We start from the raw sequence: 10,623 nt of genomic DNA, 5'->3' as shown, positions 1-10,623 counted from the left end.
CTTATTTTTAAATTTGATATTTTATTAACTTTAGAGTTTAATGCACTTTAATTTTTATGTTTTGTATGTTTTTTTAATCCGCAATAAAAAATAGTATAAATGGGAGAACTGGGTTATATGGGTACTCCAACTCATATACAAAAGCTTCTATTTAAGTATGAGATATTGGTATCAAAAAGTTATGTTGACATGCTTCTATTCTTGCATCTATTTATGCTAAAACAATACATTATATACATAGCGATTACAATATTTCTTTTCTTAAAGTCTATATATTTACATGCAACTCACAAAAGTCCTGAGAATTGTTCTGGCAATCCATTTTCATCAAAAACAAAGGTTTTTCAGCTTATGCTTGTAGTCAATCATTTTGTACATCTTCACATCCACAAGTCAATCATGAAATATATGTAGATAATGAAAACAAACTTTTAGTGAATTGAATTTAGACATGTAAACAGATTAATGTAACAATCAGAATATGAGAAATTTGTCTTAGAAAATTTAAAATTAACCCATATCCAAACCTTGATTTGAGTTATAGTAAAAATTTATACCGAATTGCCTCATTACAAGTTTTGTAAGTTTAGTTTAATGTTTCATAGTCTTTTACTTAGATGCATAATTTCTACTAATTTGATAATTTATTTTATTTTATATTATTTTAATATCAAATAAGTGATTTAATTCAAACCAATTTAATCATAAATTTGATTTGATGATTTAGATTTGATTAATGTTATAGCTCAATAATAATTAAAAACATATATAAATATAATTATGTATTATGCATTATTTGGATTTATAAAATTTATGAATTAAATATATAAGTCTTTGAAATTGTGTGTAACTAAATTTTTTAATATAAAGTATACATCACATCATTTTTTACTTGAACTAGACCACATGTATATAACCGTTGCCTAAATATAGAAAAGACAAATGTTTAAATACTACCAAAGATCATTGATGCATGAACTAAACAATAAAACCGTGATTTAAAAGTAAAAAATGCTACGTTTTATAAGTATAGCTTATGAATTACTATAAAATATTTATTAGGATAATGGATGTTTAAGTCACAATTTTGTAACAATGGTCTAAAAAAAATCACATTAAAAAAGTGTGACCTAAATTAATAAAAATGTAATATTTAATTGTGAGTATTTTAAATCATATTTAACTAAATCTGTCTTTAATATAGACAACAATTATTAAAACGTGGTTACTTTAATCCATATTTTTGAAATTATAAATATTTTAAATCATATTTAATTAATTCATTAATAAAATTAGAAAAATAAAAATTATACTTTTGAATTATAAAAATACAATATGTTTTATTTTGTTTTTCATTATCCAACACGTTTCCAAATATGTATCACAAACTTTTAGTTTAGAAATTAAAATTCAAACAAAACCTTATATTCTAAATTCAAAATCAAAATTTTTAATATTATTTTTATTATTAATAATATTAATATGATTAATATTATTATTAATATTCTTAATAATAATATTACTACTGTTAATAATAATAATAAAAATAATATTAATAATAATATTAATGATAATAATATTATTATTAATAATAAAAATATTAATATAATAATAATTATTATAATATCATAATAATGTAATAACAAAGTTTGTCTTGATTATAGATTATGTTTGGTGGTGAAACTTAGGATTCTATATGCTTGACATAATATGTATATGTTATTAATCGTGATATAATATAAATTTCATTTACATATGTATGCTTGATTATGATGTGATATATATTATAGTGTTATATTTTACTATAATTTCTTTGAATGCTTCTACGTATGACTACAATAATCATACTCAATTCACAGACAAATATTGATATAGGTAGGAGTAGAAACAAACAAGTTTTGAGATGATCATGGTGTATAATTTTTTTTACGTTTTTTATTTTGAGAACTTTGAGTTGTTTATACATATATATCAGATGTTGTATTAATATATTTTATATTATTCGAATAACATGACAATACAATATAATTTTATGGAACTTTACACATTAAATATAATTAGTATTTTTAATAGTAGTTTGGAAGGTGATAGGTGGTCAGGTCGTTCCTGTTTCTTTGTTTAAGGGTGGAATCATCTCTGAAGTGATTTATGTGTATATAATTTTTATTTCTAATAAAAAAAAACTCATTAAATATAATAAGACTTGAGATTGGATATTTATGAGGGATAACTTATCACCCTAACAAACTTTGGTTAAAATAGACTTTATATTTTTTTTATCAGTAAGAAAAAATAAATAAATATGAATCACCTTTCCCCATAAACTTACCACAAATATCCTACTTGAGTAACTAAAAAATAAGTCAACATCGAAATAAAGACACCTCAGAAATAACCTAACACTTCATCCCAACCTTCTAGAAAACAAAATGCCTAGAGTTTCAAAGTCTCTTGATCAAATACATACTTCATGTTAGGGAGATGAGGCCTAGAGAACTATTGAAGTCTTCATCTTCCTCATTCCTTCGGGCGGGTTGTTAGGGCTTCACTGGGATCCTTCTTGCCTTCCTGCTACTCCTTCGGCTCTTAGTCTCGGGCGAATGCCAAATGGGGGAGATACCTGCAGAAGACACTCTGACGCACAAGTAAGTAAAGAGGATGTTCGACACTCGGGTAGGTATTTAGTAATAATGACGTACCTTGTTTCTTGGGATGTGTGCTATTTATATTATTTTAATGGGTTTACCTTATTGGGCATGATTAGTGGAATGAATCACACTTATGGTTGTATTACCTAATTCTTAATGGTAATTTAGCTTTACTGAACTTGATTTGAGCGTTAGTGATTATATGTGTCAGTCGGCCGGGCCGTCCGTGGGTGTCTCGGTCAGCTCGGTCAGGGAGACCGAGCCACGTCAGCATGTCGGTCGGCCATACCGGTACACATACAAATCAAAGGATCAAGGCACCAATCAGAATAAGAAAAGCATGCAAAGACAAAATTATAAGTAATCCAAAATGAACCAAGGATAATAAATCGTATCATCTTTAAAAAAAGTGCTTATGATTCTGATATCATATCAAAGAGTGAACTCTAATTCAATTTTATAAAATCAACTTCTAAGATAAGATTTAACCCTGTTTATATATTATTTTATATATTATGAAACATTTTTATATCTAATCGATGTAGAATTTCTAAAGTAACTTCGTTATAGTATATGTTATTCCTTCTCATTTCAGCACTATGGGACCTTAATTATTTATTGAAGACAAAATGGTGTCCTAGGAGTGAACATTAACACATGGACCTAAGTATTTGTAGGGAAAGTATATGAACCAAACAAGGACCCCAAGTTTTGTTAAGTTGATGAAAAATTGGAAAAAATTAGAAACTCCTTTGTGGGTGGGAGTGGAAGAAACCTTACCCATAATTGCTTGAGCTGAAATTCTGAGCTTCTATTGGTTCAATGATGGTGGAAAGGATAAGATTCTCCAATCAAACAGATGGAGCAAATTTAAAGCTCGCAAAGGAAAACTTTCACTAATGTCGAATGTTCATATGCACAACCCAATCAATCAAGTTAAACACTTTTTTTTATAGAGATAAATTAACTTCGAGAAAAGTCACCATCATCAAAGATAGATATATGTTACATTTTTAATTAGTTAATAATAATTTATATGTGTACAAAAACTCTCTCATTTGCTAACTTGAATTTTGAGATTGAAACTATACTCAAATTATAATTCTAAAATCATATTTTTTTCTTAATGATTAATGTTATTATACTTATTACACTACAATAAAATCATTAAATAAAAACTAATTTTAAAGACCAAAATAATTAGTCATTATATTGACTAAATTAGAGACCATTTTATAAACTAAAAAATTATTGGTATCTAAAATAGTTTCTATTATTAATAAAACTTATAAAGTAATTTTTAAGTTGGTATCTAATTATTAGCTATCAAGGTTTCAGAGACCGAAAATACTTAGTCACTATATTGACTAAATTAGATACTATTTTAGAAGCTAAAAAATTATTGATATCTAGGGTGGTTTCTATTTTAATAAAAATTTATAAATAGTTTCTAAATTTGTATCTGAATTAGCTATCGAGATTTTAGCTATTAATATTTTAGTTTTTAAATTAGTCTATAAAAGATTAATAAAGACTAATTTAGAATATAAAGTAGTAAGTAGCTAAAACATTAATAGCTAATGGTTAGATACTAATTTACAAATAATTTTATAAATTTTTATTAATAATATAAATCATTTTAGATATTAAAATTAGTTTATAAAATAATCTTTAAATAGTAACTAATTATTTTAGTCTTTTAAATTTAATTTTTATTTAATAATTTTTTTTATAGTTAGTTAATAACATCCAAAAACAAAGTTATAGCCATGGTTGCAAAGTTTGAATTCCTGGAAAACAACATAAAGGAGATGACAAAAGGCACTAGCTGTCATTCCAAGCATGAGACACTTTAGTTAAAAGTTATATCTTGGCATCACAAAGGGCACCAACAAACAAAGAAATGCATATAAAAGAATACCATAAATAATTCCAAAAACTTATATCTTCACATGTGTCAACAATCTCAAAAATATTTCCCAAAAAGTATCATAATTAACAATAATATTAATACCAAGTGTCCAAATAAAGTCTATAAGCCATTTCCCAACCTCTTTAACAAGATTAATAGGCCATTTACAAAAAAAAACTTTTAATATTTTATATACATTAAATACGTGAATTATTATAAGAACCAACATTTCTTTAAGATTGCAAGTTCTCTTTTTGCTTTTGTATAATTGAGATATTTTTTTTTGTATTGTTGAGATGTTCTCTTCTACTTTTCTTTTGTTTGGTGGGGTTCAGTATATATGTCAAGAGACTCCAACATTAAAGTTAGATGGAGAATAAATGAAATAATAAATATGTGTGGGTACTTTTCAATAATCTATTTATATTATTTTTAGTGAATTTTTGAGAGTGAACCCTTATGTTTCTAATTATTGATTAATCATTTTATAGTGTGATTAGCTATCTAAGTATCAATTAATTTGTTGATTAGATATATAAGGTTTCTTTGTATATGTCTTTATAAGATAGAGTTGTGCTTAATTATTATAGGGAAGAAAACTCTTGAAAAAGAAATATTTCTAAATTAGATCTCACCCATCAATCCTTATCTTTGTCAAATCAAGAGAATGATGTTGGAAAAGAGAAAAGAGAAAAGAGAAAAGAGAGAAAAGAAAATAGAATTTATTAATTGTGGCAAGAGATGTGAGAAGTGGAAGATATTATTATTATTGGTGAGAGATAGTTTTGAAGAGTTGCACTTTGAGTTGTTAATGGGATTGAAGAAAATAGAATAAAAATGGCCAATAAGAGGTAGTTGATGAAATAAATTTAATGGGGTCTTCAAGTTCTTCCTGTGTAGCCTCTAACACAAGGAAATGAAAAAGTTTGAATAGATTATTGATGATTTTTCTACTTCATAATTACGTCACATATGTTCTAAAAAATGTTTTCTTTTAACATGGAAAATGAAAAAGGTAAAGCAAATGAATTTCCAAAAATAATAATAATTAAAGCAATAGTTGCTTATGTATATTCTTTAAATCTATAAGGTTTTGTTTAATATTAGTTTTTTTTAATATTGGATTAAATATGTTTTTCGTCCCATTAGTTTCACGCGAAATTGATTTTTATCTCTAGTCCAAATTTCATATTTTCTGATACTTGTAATATGAAAATTATTGGAATGAGTTCTTGCCATATCTTTTTTACACATTAAACGAATTTTCAGAATGGAATAAGATGTTAAAATATTTCATGTTGATTTATCACTGAGATGTATATTATAATATAGTTCACACTGAATATTTATTTATTACGTAAAGAAAAAATTAATAATAATTCATTTTAATAATTTTCTTATTAAACCTATCTAAAAAGTATAAAGTTTGAATTAAACAATTTTAAGTTATAATATATTGATAAAAAATAATAGTTATCAAAAGTCAAACAATAATGACTCTGTTTAATTATACACTTTTCTGCCTAATAATCTACAACTATTGTTTTTATTATATTTTTTTAGAAGATAGTTTTAAACTACAAAAATTCATTTTTAACCTAAATAATAACCTACGTTCAAATATGTTTTTTTTTTCTCTAAAATTGATTTATGTTTCTTTTCTCTTTCGGTCTCAAAAATATTTTTGTATTTTCAGTCCGTATAAAGTTCCTGTTTTGGTCCTGTAATTTTTTTTATCTTTGCATTAAATTTTCATTTATTTGAAAATATTATTATAGTCTCTTTTTTGATAAAGAAAATTGCACAGGTACTAAAGAAGTTAAAGAAATATTTTACATAAGTTGAAATTATTGTTATTATGATGAAGGTTCCTTGGTTGTGTTGTTTTAGGGTTTTGGGGAATAAAAGAATGTATGATTTTGGGGAAATAGAGAAGAAAGTGGTGTGTGTAGGGTAGGGACATGAGAAGAGAAGGTTTTAATGGCGGAAAAAAGGTTGGCATTGGACTTTCTTTATCTCATTCCACCAACTGTCACGCCGCTATAAACATAACACGACAAATGGGGCCTTTTCTGTTCCACCCATCAACCATTATAACATTAGATACCCTCCATTCATATTTACCTTTTCATTACTTTATTCACATTAAACAATGCATCACTACCGCATCTAGATAAGGTTACAACATCACACCCTATGTTCATGTTTTGTTTCAACTCACCACACCATAAACTTCTCTTTTTTTTTTTTACTCCACAACGTTACTTTAATACAACAATAATTTGTTAGATTGACGTAAATTAGAGATAAAGACATTTTATATTATATAATTAGATATAAAATTTTATTTTATGAGTCAATTATAAAGTTAAATTAAACTTAAAATTTACTTTCTAATATATATAAGATTCATTTAGAGTCTGTCTAATGAGAGATCGTTGAACTTATTAGACCATCGACTACTATTATCTAACGCAATAGTTGATATTGATTAGAGATAATGACATTTAATCGTATATAAAGTATATAAGTAAATATAAACCTCACCTTATAAGTGATGGAAAAAACGTACGTAGAAACAACACACACAATCACAAATCAATTGCAGAAAAATAAACGACACAAGATTTATTGTGGTTCGGTCGCCAACTGCAAACTACATCCACACGGACAACTATTAGGTTTTCATTATATCATGTTGCACACCAATTACAAGTACAATGATCTCTTTAAATAAAAAATTATAAAGGGATCCCAATGATTAAGCCACTCACTAAACATGGTGTCTAGTCAGCCCAACCCAATTAGTCCTGACTTCATACCCAACAATCTCTCACTTGAAGCCACGAAACAATGTTTACCTGCGCTTCAATTGTGTACAATGATTAAGTCTACTCACTAAACATGGTGTCTAGTCAACCCAACCCAATTGATCTTGACTTCATACCCAACAATAAGTTGATTTTGTGAGGTTGAATTAAGATTAAAGTTCACTTTCTAATATAGTATCAAAGGAATTTAAAATATATCCTAACGAGAGTTTGTTAGAATTATTAGGTCACCTGTTATCGAATCCATAAATATATATAGTCTTACATACACGACGTTGTGTTGAAAACTTCATATTAATTAAAAATAAATAGATTTCATAGTATATAAGTGAATACAAATTTTATCATATCAGTGAATCTTATAAAAATTGAATTAACCTTAAAATCACTTTCTAATACACCTTCTTAATAAGTTATGAACCATTGCAAACCATTAGTAGAATTTCCTCTTCATTTTTTCTAAACTTATCGTGGAGCATTATTATACAGAAAATGGAAGAGTCTTGTGTTTTTTTTTTCATATGAAACTAAAGGCATGAGAAAGTGCTTGCAAAAGTTGATGGATTAAACAGTGGAATATTAATAGTTGGAAGAACTGTGGAAAAGACAATTGAAAAGAGTGGAACTATGAAGAGTTTGATTTTTCTTTTGTTTTTGTGGGTAGCCTAGTAGTTAGTAGTAGGCTAATGTGGACCTCACACACTGTTTAATTCAAAAATAATAAATGTCACCAACTATCTACACAAATTCATAATAAATTGTTTGTGCCTTTTAAAAAGTTGTAATTAAAAAAATAAAGAAAAATGAAATTTAGTGAAAAAACAACTTAATGCACTTGCGTATGCTTTTGACCAAAGTTCAGTTTGACAAAAAGATGAGTAGAGGAATCCAACAACATTGTTCTTTTTGTTGTAATTACGTCTGAAGGAGTTAAGTTGTTTTTTTTTTTATAATGGTAATATATTTTTATCTATAAATATATTAATGAATAATTTTTTATCTATAAAAAATTAATTAATTAATAAAAAAAATGTATTTTATACTGTTGATTTTTTCTGTTGAAATCGGAAAATTTAATATATAAGAAAGTCGAAGTATTACTTTTCAACCCTAACTACTACATCATAAATCTTAAATTTTAAAAAATAAATAAATATGTATATCTTATCACTACAAGAAAATCATGAAATAGAAACCAATATTTAGAAACTAAAATAATTAGTTGCAATAGTAATTAAATTAGATACCATTCTAAAAACTAAACAAAAAAATTGGTTTCTAAATTAGTTTTTATTATTGTTAAATAGTTTCTAAATTAGTATCTAATTAGCAACCAAGGTTTTAACTACCAAGTATTTAGTTTCTAAATTTGGTCTCTAAAACCTTGGTTGCTAATTAAATGCCAATTTAGAAACTATTTAACAATAATAGAAAATAATAGAAAATAATAGAAACTAATTTATAAACCAATTTTTTTGTTTAGTTTCTAAAATGGTATCTAATTTAGTTACTATTGCAACTAATTATTTTGGTCTCTAAAAATTGGTTTCTATTTCATGATTTTCTTGTAGTGTATTCGCTTCATTCTTACTTAATGTAAGATCAAATTCACATTAAAAAACATATTTTGCATTTATTTTTTACATGAACTTTTTTAGGGTATACTTCAAATTTAAATTATCACTATATAATTAATTAAATTTAATCCATAGTTAAAGTTAATAAAATTTAATGTATAGCTAAACTTTTATAAATTTAATAAAATTTAACATACAATTAAACTTAAACTAAACTTACACTAAACATTTAACTCTACGTTATAAATAATAAAATTTATTATAATTAACCTAACATATTTTTATAACAAATACTGAAATAATAAAATAAAATACTAATTTAGAGATGATTTTTTTCAGTGGCTTCAAGGGCCCGTGGCTTCAAAGGCCCGTGCTGGATTCATAGTGGGGAGAAGACCAAAATATGTACAATATAGAATATGAAAAAAAAAAGACATGTTATTCATGTCCTAAAATAAAATCATGTATATTATTGTATAAATCGAAAATGCTTTCTTTCACTTGTCTAATAGTCTCTATATCTTTTGAGACGTTCTCTTTATGATGTTGATGATTTTTTTTTGGTATGGAATGAAAGTATGTACCTCTAAAATGTGTTACGATGATCAAGTCCGTCCTCTTAAATAGTTGAGAGCGATAAATGCTACTGAAAATGTAACATTTATTTGTTTCAAGTAAACCTATTTGAGAATTTGTATTGGGCCTCAACACGAATGAGTTTGAATTAGTATGTATATTGTAATTAACCTCATATTAGTCTGACAATACAATATGTTTATTAAGTTGATTTAGGATTAACATCATGTTTAATTATTTTGTTTTGGTTGGTTTCCTAAGATGTCTTTGACGACATTTTCAAGTTTATCTTTTTATTTTTTTCGACCTTTTAAGGTGAAGGTTATCTCGGTCTTATATAGTATATTAACTTTCCATGCTCGGAAAACTTTTCTTTAGAGTCTTTGTAAGAAATTTTTTGTGAATGTTCTTTAGAGGGGTATTCCTCGTAGAATCTAGAATGTTCTAAGTTTATTATTATTTTTGGAACTGTTGCATCTATTGGATGTGGATAAATTTGATGGTTGGGGAAGGATGTGTTTTTTGGGTTACCTTGCTTTCCAAATTCTATAAATATGGGCCAGTCCTTGTGTTAGGACCACCCGTGTTTTACCATTATTTCGAGTAGTGACTAGGTGCAAAGAGTTTACTTTTTCCTAGGTTAGTTATGTCTTCTTCTTCGATTATGTCGGCCTCTTCAGGTGGGTAACCGTTGGAGGATTCTAGTGAGCCTTCAATTGCCATAATGAGTGTTAGTTTTGCCTCTTGAGACTGAGACATTTCAGGTTGAGGCTCCTAGTTGAGCAATAAATTTGGTCGTGGAGTAGTTTGAGAGTGATCTTCCATCTCAGTTGGATTATGATGGGGTAGATATGCATTTGACCAAATCCTTTTCTAAGTATCGGTGGTCGTCCATGATAGGGTCTTCTGCTACTAGTGTGTCAATGCTTAAGAAAGATGCTGAGGTGGGCATAATCTTGTTGGAGCAGTGCAATGTCGTTGATAATGTGTGTCATGGATGAGAAGGAGCTTTGTGGGAGTTATTTTATATGTATGTGTGTCTCTTTGCAAATATTCATGTTTGATTTCCTTTCGACAAG

Source organism: Phaseolus vulgaris, chromosome 4, assembly GCF_051622355.1.
Source record: "Phaseolus vulgaris cultivar YP4 chromosome 4, ASM5162235v1, whole genome shotgun sequence".
In the NCBI taxonomy this organism is placed as follows: domain Eukaryota; kingdom Viridiplantae; phylum Streptophyta; class Magnoliopsida; order Fabales; family Fabaceae; genus Phaseolus; species Phaseolus vulgaris.
This window is presented reverse-complemented; position numbering follows the sequence as displayed.